This window comes from Teleopsis dalmanni, chromosome X, assembly GCF_002237135.1.
Source record: "Teleopsis dalmanni isolate 2A chromosome X, ASM223713v2, whole genome shotgun sequence".
NCBI lineage: Eukaryota > Metazoa > Arthropoda > Insecta > Diptera > Diopsidae > Teleopsis > Teleopsis dalmanni.
Genome location: NC_051848.1, coordinates 100999965 through 101013823, shown reverse-complemented (window position 1 = coordinate 101013823; position 13859 = coordinate 100999965). Strand labels below are relative to the sequence as shown.

The 13859-nt window shown below is 20.9% G+C and overlaps 2 pseudogenes; both read right to left on the bottom strand.

The window, feature by feature from the left end:
- Window positions 1–700: 700 nt before the first annotated feature.
- LOC119688847 lies at window positions 701–3606 on the bottom strand (annotated as a pseudogene).
- Window positions 3607–5355: 1749 nt separating this feature from the next.
- On the bottom strand, window positions 5356–5974 carry LOC119688846 (annotated as a pseudogene).
- Window positions 5975–13859: the final 7885 nt, after the last annotated feature.

Here is a 13859-nt window from a genome sequence, read left to right as displayed (position 1 = left end):
GAATTTAAAATATTATTAGGACCTACAGGTAAAAACGGATCCACATTAAGTATTATTTCTTTATTTACAATAATTCTTTTTAATAATTTTATACTATTATTTGCATATATTTTCACAAGAACTAGTCATTCATCATTAATTTTATCTTTTTCTCTTCCATTTTGAATTTTATTTATAATTTATGGTTGAATTAATCATACACAATATATATTTATTCATCTAGTTCCCCATTTTGAATAACTTAATAAATTTTTATAGAAATATAAGCCACCAAAAAATTCAGATAAACCTTGATCAAATCTTTTATATAATCTTTTACCTAAAAATAAAAAATTATAAATTAGTCTATATGTTACAATATTAGGTATGAATCATATACAACCAGAAAAAATTGAAATAAAATAATTTTGTAAGGATTTATTATAAAAATACAAAGAAATATTTGAAATATAATATCCTACAAATCCTCATAAAATACAAACTATTAAAGACAACATTTTTAACATTATAGGTAAACAAATTATTGAAAGAGTTGCAAATAACAATTAATTTAAAAGACCACCTCCAGTAATTCTTATAAATAGCAATCCAAGTATATCTTTTAATATAATTCAATAATTATCTTTCAATATATTTATATTAAAAAAATGAAAATTCCCAATTAATGAATAATAAACTAAACGAATTCAATGTCTAACTATTAACCTCGTAGAAAAAAAAAGAAAAAAGAAAAGAAAGAATTTATATTAACATAACTTGAAGATACAATTTCTTAAATTATATCCTCAGAATAAAACGCAGCTGAAAAAGATATTCCACATAAAGCTAAATTTGCAACATTAAAACATCTATATGTAAAAGGTATATAAACTCTTAAACCTCCCATTAAACGAATATCTTGTAAATTATTTATATGATGAATAATCGTCCCAACACATATAAATACTTATGATTTAAATAAAGCATGAGTTATAAAGGAAAAATAGCAAATTTATAAAATTCTCATTATTAAACCTAACTGACTTAGTGTAGATAATGCAATAATTTTTTTTCAAATCAAATTCAAAATAAGCCCCTAACCCAGATATATATATTGTTAAACCTGAAATTAATAATAAACACTCACCTGAAATTGTATCACCAATTAACAAATTAAATCGAATTAATAGATGAACCCCAGGTGTTAGAAGAGTAGATGAGCTCTTTTAGTTATCGCAGCTAACTTAATTGATATTCCAATAATTAATATAATTATGTCTAAAATGTTGAAGTTTAATAAAAAAAATTGAATAACTTATTTAATAATAATAAATAACAACCCTAAAAAAAGAAATAATTCTTGAATTAATTAATAATCAAAATCTTATTTTAAATAAAGATAAATTTTTCACAATTTAAAATAAAATTTTATATCTTTAACACCGCTCAATTTAAATCAACTATTTGAATTAACTATTTGAATATAATTAAAAAAATTTATTTCACTTTTTATAATTAATAAATTTAAGGGAACCCAATGTAACAATACTAATAAAAATTCCCGTATATTATTTATTCTAAAAGAAAAAATAAGTAATATGTTATAGAATAAATTTTTCCGTGTTGTCTATAAGAATATAAATACAAAGTACATGCAGCTCTAAAAAAAGATACAAAACGTAAACTAATTATTGAATACCAAGATCAACTTACAATTCTATTTATTAAAGAAATTTATCCTAATAAATTTAAAAAGCTTTATTTCCAGACTTTAATAAATATCATCATAAAGTTAAAGAAGATATAAAATTTACCCCAATTTTAATAATCTTCGTCTACCCAATCACTCGTATCTAATATTAGTTAAATAAAATAAACCCGAAGAACATAAACCATGACCAATTATTAATCTATATCCTCCACAAATGTCTCAATTTCTTAAATTTATAATTTCTGCTAAAACAGTTCCTATATGAGCAACAGAAGAAAAGGCAGTTAATGATTTTAAATCATCTTGACGTAAACAATTTAATGTAACTAAAATTCCTCGAACTAAAGAAATTCTAATAAAAAATAATTAAATCTTAAACAAACAAATGAAATAAAGAAAATACTCGTAAAAGCCCATTTCCTCCCTAATTTTAACATAATTCCAGCTAAAATTATTGAACCAGAAATTGGAGCTTCAACTTGAGATTTGGGTAATCATAAATGAACTAAAAATATAGATATTTTAACTAAAAATGCTAATATTATACAAAAATATGATAATTCATAATTAGACATATAAAAATTCTTAATAATATAGGTAAAAAAAAAACAAATAAATTATAAAATAATAAACAAATCCCAGGTTGGAACCGTAACGGTTGATATCTTCATCTTAAAATTAATAATAAAGTTAAAAAGCAAAAATATTTATTTTAGAAATAGTTAAAATTTAAAAAAATTAATATAAAAATTAATTAATTAATTATAAATAAATAATTGCAATTTTTAAATTTATTAATTTTTTCTCTTGCTATTAACATTAATGCACAAATTCAAAATCTTAATAAAATTAATCCATAAGAAATTATATCACATTCTAAAAAATAAGAAATATTGATAAAATAATTACAATAAATATTGAATAAAATTAATATGAATCTAATTAAAAATAATATAACCATCTATCTGAACCATTCAAAATATATTATTAAAAAAACAAACAGGAATTAAAACTAAAACAAAACAAAACACAATAAATTTTAACATTATAAAATTCTAAATAATCAAAAAAAAAAAAATTATTATTTAAGTTTTAATAGTTCAATAAAACATTGGTCTTGTAAATCAAACGTAAGAATAATCTTTTAAAACTCTCAAGAAAGAAGAAATAATTCTTTATCATAAATTCCCAAAATTTATATTTTAATTAAACTATTTCTTGAAATTTTACATATATTCATTTTAATCTTTATACTAATTTCAACTACTATATTTCTATTTCTAAATCATCCAATACCAGTAGGATTTATATTATTAATTCAAACAATTTTAATTTAAATTTTCTCAGGATTAATTTCAAAAACATTTTGATTTGCTTATATCTTATTTTTAATTTTTTTTAGGAGGAATATTAGTTTTATTTATTTATATTACTGCGATCGCTTCAAATGAAATATTTTCATTTTCAATTAAAAGATTAATATGAACAATCTCATTAATTATCAGAATTTTATTTTTATGGAAATTTTTATATATAATTATAGATATATTTATTTAGTATAGATATATTTATAAATTTAAAAATTTTAACTAATTTAAAAAATTTAATTCAAGAAAATTCTTATATTTTAACTAAACCTTATAATTATCCAACTAATTTCATAACAATTTTTTTAATAAATTATTTATTAATTACTCTAATCGCAATTGTAAAAATTACAAATATATTTTTGGTCCAATTCGACTTATAAAATAAATGAATAAAACTATACAAATTAATCATCCTCTTTTCAAAATTATAAATAATTCTCTAGTAGACTTACAAACTCCAATTTCTATTTCTTCTTGATGAAATTTTGGATCTCTATTGGGATTATGTTTAATAATTCGAATTTTACCTGGATTATTTTCAGCCATACATTACTCAGCTGATATTAATATAGCATTTAATAGAATTAGTCATATTTGTGGAGATGTGAATTATGGATGATTATTACGAACTCTTCATGCTAATGTAACCTCATTTTTTTTTATTTGTATTTATTTTCATATTGGACGAGAAATTTATTATAATTCTTTTAATTATACTCAAACCTGATCAGTTGGAGTAATTATTTTATTTTTAGTAATAAGAAGTGCCTTCTTAGGATATGTTTTACCAAGAGGACCATAAAATCAATTTTCGAAGGAAAACGATACAAAAATTTTTACTTTTTATTTCTAAAATAAATGTATGCATAAAATATTAACATTTTAAATTAGTTCCGCATCATTTCTGTTTTTAAATTATGAATTTTAACATAAATAAACCGTTTAATAAACTTTTTCTTATATAGATGAATTAAAAAGTTAATAAGTTTGTTACTAGTCGAACTACCTATATAACTGCAGCATATAATCACACCTACCTTTTTCGGTGAAGTGTTATTTTGGTACAGTTGGAAAAATACTCTGCACAATTTGGTTCCTATATAATTCCAACAAATGAATTAAATATTAATAATTTTCGATTATTAGAAGTCGATAACCGAGTTATTTTACCTATAAATTCTCAAATTCGAATTTTAGTAACTGCTGCAGATGTAATTCACTCTAGAACTGTTCCAGCTTTTAGTATGTCAAACTAAAATAATTAATAAATTAATATTTTTTAATTCCCATTAAGTTCCCATCAACTGATTAAGTTTATTTTTTTTTATTTTTTTCAATTTTTATTATTTTTAATAGAATAAATTATTCTTATTTATTACCTACTTCTTCTAAATCTTTAAGTTACAAGATAACAACACATATATTTAATTGAAAATGATAACAAATCTATTTTCTGCTTCTAACCCTTCTTCAAGCATTTTTAACATTTCCATTAATTGAATTAGACCTTTTTTAGGAATTATTATAATTCCAATAATTTATTAATTAATTCGTTCTCGTTATAATATTTTATGAAATAATATTTTATTAACTCTCCATAACGAATTTAAAATATTATTAGGACCTACAGGTAAAAACGGATCCACATTAAGTATTATTTCTTTATTTACAATAATTCTTTTTAATAATTTTATACTATTATTTCCATATATTTTCACAAGAACTAGTCATTCATCATTAACTTTATCTTTTTCTCTTCCATTTTGAATTTTATTTATAATTTATGGTTGAATTAATCATACACAATATATATTTATTCATCTAGTTCCCCATTTTGAATAACTTAATAAATTTTTATAGAAATATAAGCCACCAAAAAATTCAGATAAACCTTGATCAAATCTTTTATATAATCTTTTACCTAAAAATAAAAAATTATAAATTAATCTATATGTTACAATATTAGGTATGAATCATATACAACCAGAAAAAATTGAAATAAAATAATTTTGTAAGGATTTATTATAAAAATACAAAGAAATATTTGAAATATAATATCCTACAAATCCTCATAAAATACAAACTATTAAAGACAACATTTTTAACATTATAGGTAAACAAATTATTGAAGGAGTTGCAAATAACAATTAATTTAAAAGACCACCTCCAATAATTCTTATAAATAGCAATCCAAGTATATCTTTTAATATAATTCAATAATTATCTTTCAATATATTTATATTAAAAAAATGAAAATTCCCAATTAATGAATAATAAACTAAATGAATTCAATGTCTAACTATTAACCTCGTAAAAAAAAAAGAAAAAAGAAAAGAAAGAATATATATTAACATAACTTGAAGATACAATTTCTTAAATTATATCCTCAGAATAAAACGCAGCTGAAAAAAATATTCCACATAAAGATAAATTTGCAACATTAAAACATCTATATGTATAAGGTATATAAACTCTTAAACCTCCCATTAAACGAATATCTTGTAAATTATTTATATGATGAATAATCGTCCCAACACATATAAATACTTATGATTTAAATAAAGCATGAGTTAGTAAACGAAAAATAACAAATTTATAAAATATTCTTGATAAAATTCTTATTATTAAACCTAACTGACTTAGTGTAGATAATGCAATAATTTTTTTTCAAATCAAATTCAAAATAATCCCCTAACCCAGATATGTATTTTGTTAAACCTGAAATTAATAATAAACACTCACCTAAAATTGTATCACCAATTAACAAATTAAATCGAATTAATAGATGAACCCCAGGTGTCAGAAGAGTAGATAAATGAACTAAAGCTGAGGAGCACCTTTTGCCTTAAAAAGGGATTTGAGCTCTTTTAGTTATAATAGCTAACATAATTAATATTCCAATAATTAATATAATTATATCTAAAATGTTGAAGTTTAATAAAAAAAATTCAATAACTTATTTAATAATAACAAATAACAACCCTAAAAAAAGAAATAATTCTTAAATTAATTAATAATCAAAATCTTATTTTAAATAAAGATAAATTTTTCACAATTTAAAATAAAATTTTGTATCTTTAACACCGCTCAACTCAAATCAACTATTTGAATTAACTATTTGAATATAATTAAAAAAAATTATTTCACTTTTTATAATTAATAAATTTAAGAGAACCCAATGTAACAATAATAATAAAAATTCCCGTATATTATTTATTCTAAAAGAAAAAATAAGTAATATGTTATAGAATAAATTTTTCCGTGTTGTCTATAAGAATATAAATACAAAGTACATGCAGCTCTAAAAAAAGATACAAAACGTAAACTAATTATTGAATACCAAGATCAACTTACAATTCTATTTATTAAAGAAATTTATCCTAATAAATTTAAAATGCTATATTTCCAGACTTTAATAAATATCATCATAAAGTTAAAGAAGATATAAAATTGACCCCAATTTTAATAATCTTCGTCTACCCAATCACTCGTATCTAATATTAGTTAAATAAAATAAACCCGAAGAACATAAACCATGACAAATTATTAATATATATCCTCCACAAATGTCTCAATTTCTTAAATTTATAATTTCTGCTAAAACAGTTCCTATATGAGCAACAGAAGAAAAGGCAGTTAATGATTTTAAATCAACTTGACGTAAACAATTTAATGTAACTAAAAATTAAATTCCTCGAACTAAAGAAATTCTAATAAAAAATTATTAAATCTTAAACAATCAAATGAAATAAAGAAAATACTCGTAAAAGCCCATTTCCTCCCTAATTTTAACATAATTCCAGCTAAAATTATTGAACCAGAAATTGGAGCTTCAACTTGAGATTTGGGTAATCATAAATGAACTAAAAATATAGATATTTTAACTAAAAATGCTAATATTATACAAAAATATGATAATTCATAATTAGACATATAAAAATTCTTAATAATATAGGTAAAAAAAAAACAAATAAATTATAAAATAATAAACAAATCCCAGGTTGGAACCGTAAAGGTTGATATCTTCATCTTAAAATTAATAATAAAGTTAAAAAGCAAAAATATTTATTTTAGAAATAGTTAAAATTTAAAAAAATTAATATAAAAATTAATTAATTAATTATAAATAAATAATTGCAATTTTTAAATTTATTAATTTTTTCTCTTGCTATTAATATTAATGAACAAATTTAAAATCTTAATAAAATTAATCCATAAGAAATTATATCACATCCTAAAAAATAAGAAATATTGATAAAATAATTACAATAAATATTAAATAAAATTAATATGAATCTAATTAAAAATAATATAACCATCTATCTGAACCATTCAAAATATATTATTAAAAAAACAAACAGGAATTAAAACTAAAACAAAACAAAACACAATAAATTTTAACATTATAAAATTCTAAATAATCAAAAAAAAAAAAATTATTATTTAAGTTTTAATAGTTCAATAAAACATTGGTCTTGTAAATCAAACGTAAGAATAATCTTTTAAAACTCTCAAGAAAGAAGAAATAATTCTTTATCATAAATTCCCAAAATTTATATTTTAATTAAACTATTTCTTGAAATTTTACATATATTCATTTTAATCTTTATACTAATTTCAAGTACTATATTTCTATTTCTAAATCATCCAATACCAGTAGGATTTATATTATTAATTCAAACAATTTTAATTTAAATTTTCTCAGGATTAATTTCAAAAACATTTTGATTTGCTTATATCTTATTTTTAATTTTTTTTAGGAGGAATATTAGTTTTATTTATTTATATTACTGCGATCGCTTCAAATGAAATATTTTCATTTTCAATTAAAAGATTAATATGAACAATCTCATTAATTATCAGAATTTTATTTTTATGGAAATTTTTATATATAATTATAGATATATTTATTTAGTATAGATATATTTATAAATTTAAAAATTTTAACTAATTTAAAAAATTTAATTCAAGAAAATTCTTATATTTTAACTAAACCTTATAATTATCAAACTAATTTCATAACAATTTTTTTAATAAATTATTTATTAATTACTCTAATCGCAATTGTAAAAATTACAAATATATTTTTGGTCCAGTTCGATTTATAAAATAAATGAATAAAACTATACAAATTAATCATTCTCTGTTCAAAATTATAAATAATTCTCTAGTAGACTTACAAACTCCAATTAATATTTCTTCTTGATGAAATTTTGGATCTCTATTGGGATTATGTTTAATAATTCGAATTTTACCTGGATTATTTTCAGCCGTACATTACTCAGCTGATATTAATATAGCATTTAATAGAATTAGACATATTTGTGGAGATGTAAATTATGAATGATTATTACGAACTCTTCATGCTAATGTAACTCATTTTTTTTTATTTGTATTTATTTTCATATTGGACGGGAAATTTATTATATTTCTTTTAATTATACTCAAACCTGATCAGTTGGAGTAATTATTTTATTTTTAGTAATAAGAACTGCCTTCTTAGGATATGTTTTACCAAGAGGACAAATATCTTTTCGAGGAGCTACAGTAATTACTAATCTTTTATCTGCCATCTCTTACTTAGGGATTGATTTAGTTCAATGAGTATGAGGAGGATTTGCAGTTGATAATGCTACAATAACCCGACTTTTTACTTTCCATTTTATATTACCTATAATTGCTTTAGCAATAACAATAATTCATTTTTTATTTCTTTATCAAACAGGATCAAATAATTATATAGGATTAAATTCAAATATTGATAAAATTCCATTCCATCCTTATTTCACTTTTAAAGATATCACTGGACTTATTATCCTAATTATATTTTTAATTTTATTAACTTTAATGAATCCGTTATTATTAGGATATCCAGATAATTTCATTCCAGCTAACCCTTTAGTTACTCCTATTCACATTCAACCAGAATGATATTTGTAATCGTCTTAATAATAATTATACTTTTTTATAATATAAAAAAAATTCAAGGATTACAATTCTATTCTATTAATTAAAATTTTATTTTGAATTATATTAACTACTGTTATTTTATTAACTTGAATTGGAGCTCGACCAGTTGAAGAACCTTATGTTATAATTGGACTAATCCTAACAATTATTATTTTTTTTTGTACCTTTAGTTAATTCATTAATTAATAAATGATAAGATAATTTACTAAAATTAAAATTTAAGTTAATGAGCTTGAAATAAGCATATATTTTAAAAATATAAGATAGAATTAAAATTTTCTATTAACTCCACAAAAAATAAGTCATATAAATAAATATATTTTTAATCCAATTACAAATAATAGAAAATTTAATGAATTTGGTAAATAACTTTTTAATGATAAATACATTTATTTATCATATCGAAACCGAGGTGAAGTTCCTCCAACTCAAATAAATAAAAAAGAAATAAAAACTAACTGAAAAAAAAATTATATTAAATAAATTGCATTTCAAAAAAATACACAAAATAATACACTCATAAATAAAATACTTGCATATTCAGCTAAAAAAGTTAATGCATATACTGATACTAATTCTGATTCCCCCTCTGCAAAATCCAATCGAGTCCGATTAGTTTCTGCTAAACAAATTCTTAACCAAATAAAAGCTATAGGAAATCAAATATAATATTGAAATTTTATAAAATCAATTAAAAAAAAGTAAATGATAACAAAATTAAAGCTAATCCCACTTCATAAGAAATATTTTGAGGAACAGCTCGTAAACCTCTTAATAAACCCCTATTCTTGTAATTCTTAAAAAAAAATAATAAACTCAAATTAAAACTATAAAATCTCCTTAATATAGGTATACATATTCACACTAACAAAGATTTAAATAATGAAAAAATAGTAGAATAATTATAAGATATATAATTTGATATTAATGGATAAGTAAATAATTTAATGATGCAATTAATCCAATAAATCAATAAATCCAACTTTATTTGGACTCTTACGAATCTGAATATATCCTACAATTTCACGTTCAAATAAAGTTAAAAAGCTACACCCACTAAAACTTAAATAATTAATAATAAACTTCTCAATGAAGATATAATAAGTTTACTTAAAAACATAATTTTTAAATTTATATAAATAAATTCTAAATTTACTGCACTAATCTGCCAAAATAGTAATAAAACTTATTCTTAAAATGTTTTTTTTAAAATAAATATTAATTCTTTCGTACTAAATATTTTATTGAATCAAAGAGAGAAACCAACCTGGCTTACACCAGTTGCAACTCAGATCATGTAAGAATAAGAAGTCGAACAGACTTTATATTTAAACTTCTGCATTTAAATATGAATCTTAATCCAACATCGACGTCACAAACTTTTTTATCGATAAGAACTCTCCAAAAAAATGACGCTGTTTTCGCAAATACTCACTAATAATCACTAACAATGGATCATTTAATCATAAATAAATGATAAAAATTATTAAAAGTTATTTTAATTTATATATAACCCAAATAAAATTATTTATAAATTTATAACGAAAAGAATCAAAATAAATCCAAAATTATTAAATAATCAAGATTTGTAGGATCTTCTCGTCTTTTGAATTATAATTTGAATTTTTGACTAAAAAATAAAATTTTATAAAAATTTTAAAAGACACAGCTTATATCTTGCCCAACCATTCATTCCAGCCTTCAATTAAAAGACTAATGATTATGGGTCATTCTTTTACAACTCGGACACCTCTTTGACCTCATGATCTCCGATTTGGCTGAAAAAATTTTGTAATTTTTCTCCTAGGAGATATGGACCCAAGGGGTTTTGAGAATTGGCATAGTAGACACATTTTCAAATGGCTATATCTCAAGTTCTATAAAAGTTACAGCGTTTCAAAGATAACTGATTGAACTTTTATGAAATTGTTTAAACAATTAAAACTGTTTATATTTAACTACTAATATTAACCGTTAAATTTCAAAAGAAAAAATTTTCTCAAAACTCAGCTAAATTTTCATTTTTTATATTTTATTTAGATTCAATTTTAAATTTTACTACGAAATAAAAATTTTCAGAACCCGTTATTTTTTGAAATTTTTAATATTCTTTTTTCTCCCGCAAAACACATCAAGCACATGCGTACTACATTTCAATTAAATGAATGAAATAAAATTCTACACAAAACCCTGGATGATATTGTAATTAGAAGTACTTTTAAAAATTTATTTATCCTTCATATCACACCAAACATCTATATACGATTTTTCAATAAAAAAAAAAGGAATATGTCACACAAATTTTTTTTTCTATTTTTTAATCAAATTTATATGTAAATTCTACTTCAAAAATAAATATTTCCACTCTGATATTCCTTTTAAAATAATAAAAAAAAATTAATTAATCAGGTGTCCTTCTCGTTACTCATACGCACCGTGGTACCATAAAATCAATTTTCGAAGGAAAACGATACAAAAGTTTTTACTTTTTATTTCTAAAATAAATGTATACATAAAATATTAACATTTTAAATTAGTTCCGCATCATTTCTGTTTTTAAATTATGAATTTTAACATAAATAAACCGTTTAATAAACTTTTTCTTATATAGATGAATTAAAAAGTTAATAAGTTTGTTACTAGTCGAACTACCTATATAACTGCAGCATATAATCACACCTACCTTTTTCGGTGAAGTGTTATTTTGGTACAGTTGGAAAAATACTCTGCACAATTTGGTTCCTATATAATTCCAACAAATGAATTAAATATTAATAATTTTCGATTATTAGAAGTCGATAACCGAGTTATTTTACCTATAAATTCTCAAATTCGAATTTAAGTAACTGCTGCAGATGTAATTCACTCTAGAACTGTTCCAGCTTTTAGTATGTCAAACTAAAATAATTAATAAATTAATATTTTTTAATTCCCATTAAGTTCCCATCAACTGATTAAGTTTATTTTTTTTATTTTTTTCAATTTTTATTATTTTTAATAGAATAAATTATTATTATTTATTACCTACTTCTTCTAAATCTTTAAGTTACAAGATAACAACACATATATTTAATTGAAAATGATAACAAATCTATTTTCTGTTTTTGATCCTTCTTCAAGCATTTTTAACATTTCCATTAATTGAATTAGACCTTTTTTAGGAATTATTATAATTCCAATAATTTATTAATTAATTCGTTCTCGTTATAATATTTTATGAAATAATATTTTATTAACTCTCCATAACGAATTTAAAATATTATTAGGACCTACAGGTAAAAACGGATCCACATTAAGTATTATTTCTTTATTTACAATAATTCTTTTTAATAATTTTATACTATTATTTCCATATATTTTCACAAGAACTAGTCATTCATCATTAACTTTATCTTTTTCTCTTCCATTTTGAATTTTATTTATAATTTATGGTTGAATTAATCATACACAATATATATTTATTCATCTAGTTCCCCATTTTGAATAACTTAATAAATTTTTATAGAAATATAAGCCACCAAAAAATTCAGATAAACCTTGATCAAATCTTTTATATAATCTTTTACCTAAAAATAAAAAATTATAAATTAATCTATATGTTACAATATTAGGTATGAATCATATACAACCAGAAAAAATTGAAATAAAATAATTTTGTAAGGATTTATTATAAAAATATAAAGAAATATTTGAAATATAATATCCTACAAATCCTCATAAAATACAAACTGTTAAAGACAACATTTTTAACATTATAGGTAAACAAATTATTGAAGGAGTTGCAAATAACAATTAATTTAAAAGACCACCTCCAATAATTCTTATAAATAGCAATCCAAGTATATCTTTTAATATAATTCAATAATTATCTTTCAATATATTTATATTAAAAAAATGAAAATTCCCAATTAATGAATAATAAACTAAACGAATTCAATGTCTAACTATTAACCTCGTAGAAAAAAAAAGAAAAAAGAAAAGAAAGAATATATATTAACATAACTTGAAGATACAATTTCTTAAATTATATCCTCAGAATAAAACGCAGCTGAAAAAGATATTCCACATAAAGATAAATTTGCAACATTAAAACATCTATATGTAAAAGGTATATAAACTCTTAAACCTCCCATTAAACGAATATCTTGTAAATTATTTATATGATGAATAATCGTCCCAACACATATAAATACTTATGATTTAAATAAAGCATGAGTTAGTAAACGAAAAATAACAAATTTATAAAATACTCTTGATAAAATTCTTATTATTAAACCTAACTGACTTAGTGTAGATAATGCAATAATTTTTTTTCAAATCAAATTCAAAATAAGCCCCTAACCCAGATATGTATTTTGTTAAACCTGAAATTAATAATAAACACTCACCTAAAATTGTATCACCAATTAACAAATTAAATCGAATTAATAGATGAACCCCAGGTGTCAGAAGAGTAGATAAATGAACTAAAGCTGAGGAGCACCTTTTGCCTTAAAAAGGGATTTGAGCTCTTTTAGTTATAATAGCTAACATAATTAATATTCCAATAATTAATATAATTATATCTAAAATGTTGAAGTTTAATAAAAAAAATTCAATAACTTATTTAATAATAACAAATAACAACCCTAAAAAAAGAAATAATTCTTAAATTAATTAATAATCAAAATCTTATTTTAAATAAAAATAAATTTTTCACAATTTAAAATAAAATTTTATATCTTTAACACCGCTCAACTCAAATCAACTATTTGAATTAACTATTTGAATATAATTAAAAAAAATTATTTCACTTTTAATAATTAATAAATTTAAGAGAACCCAATGTA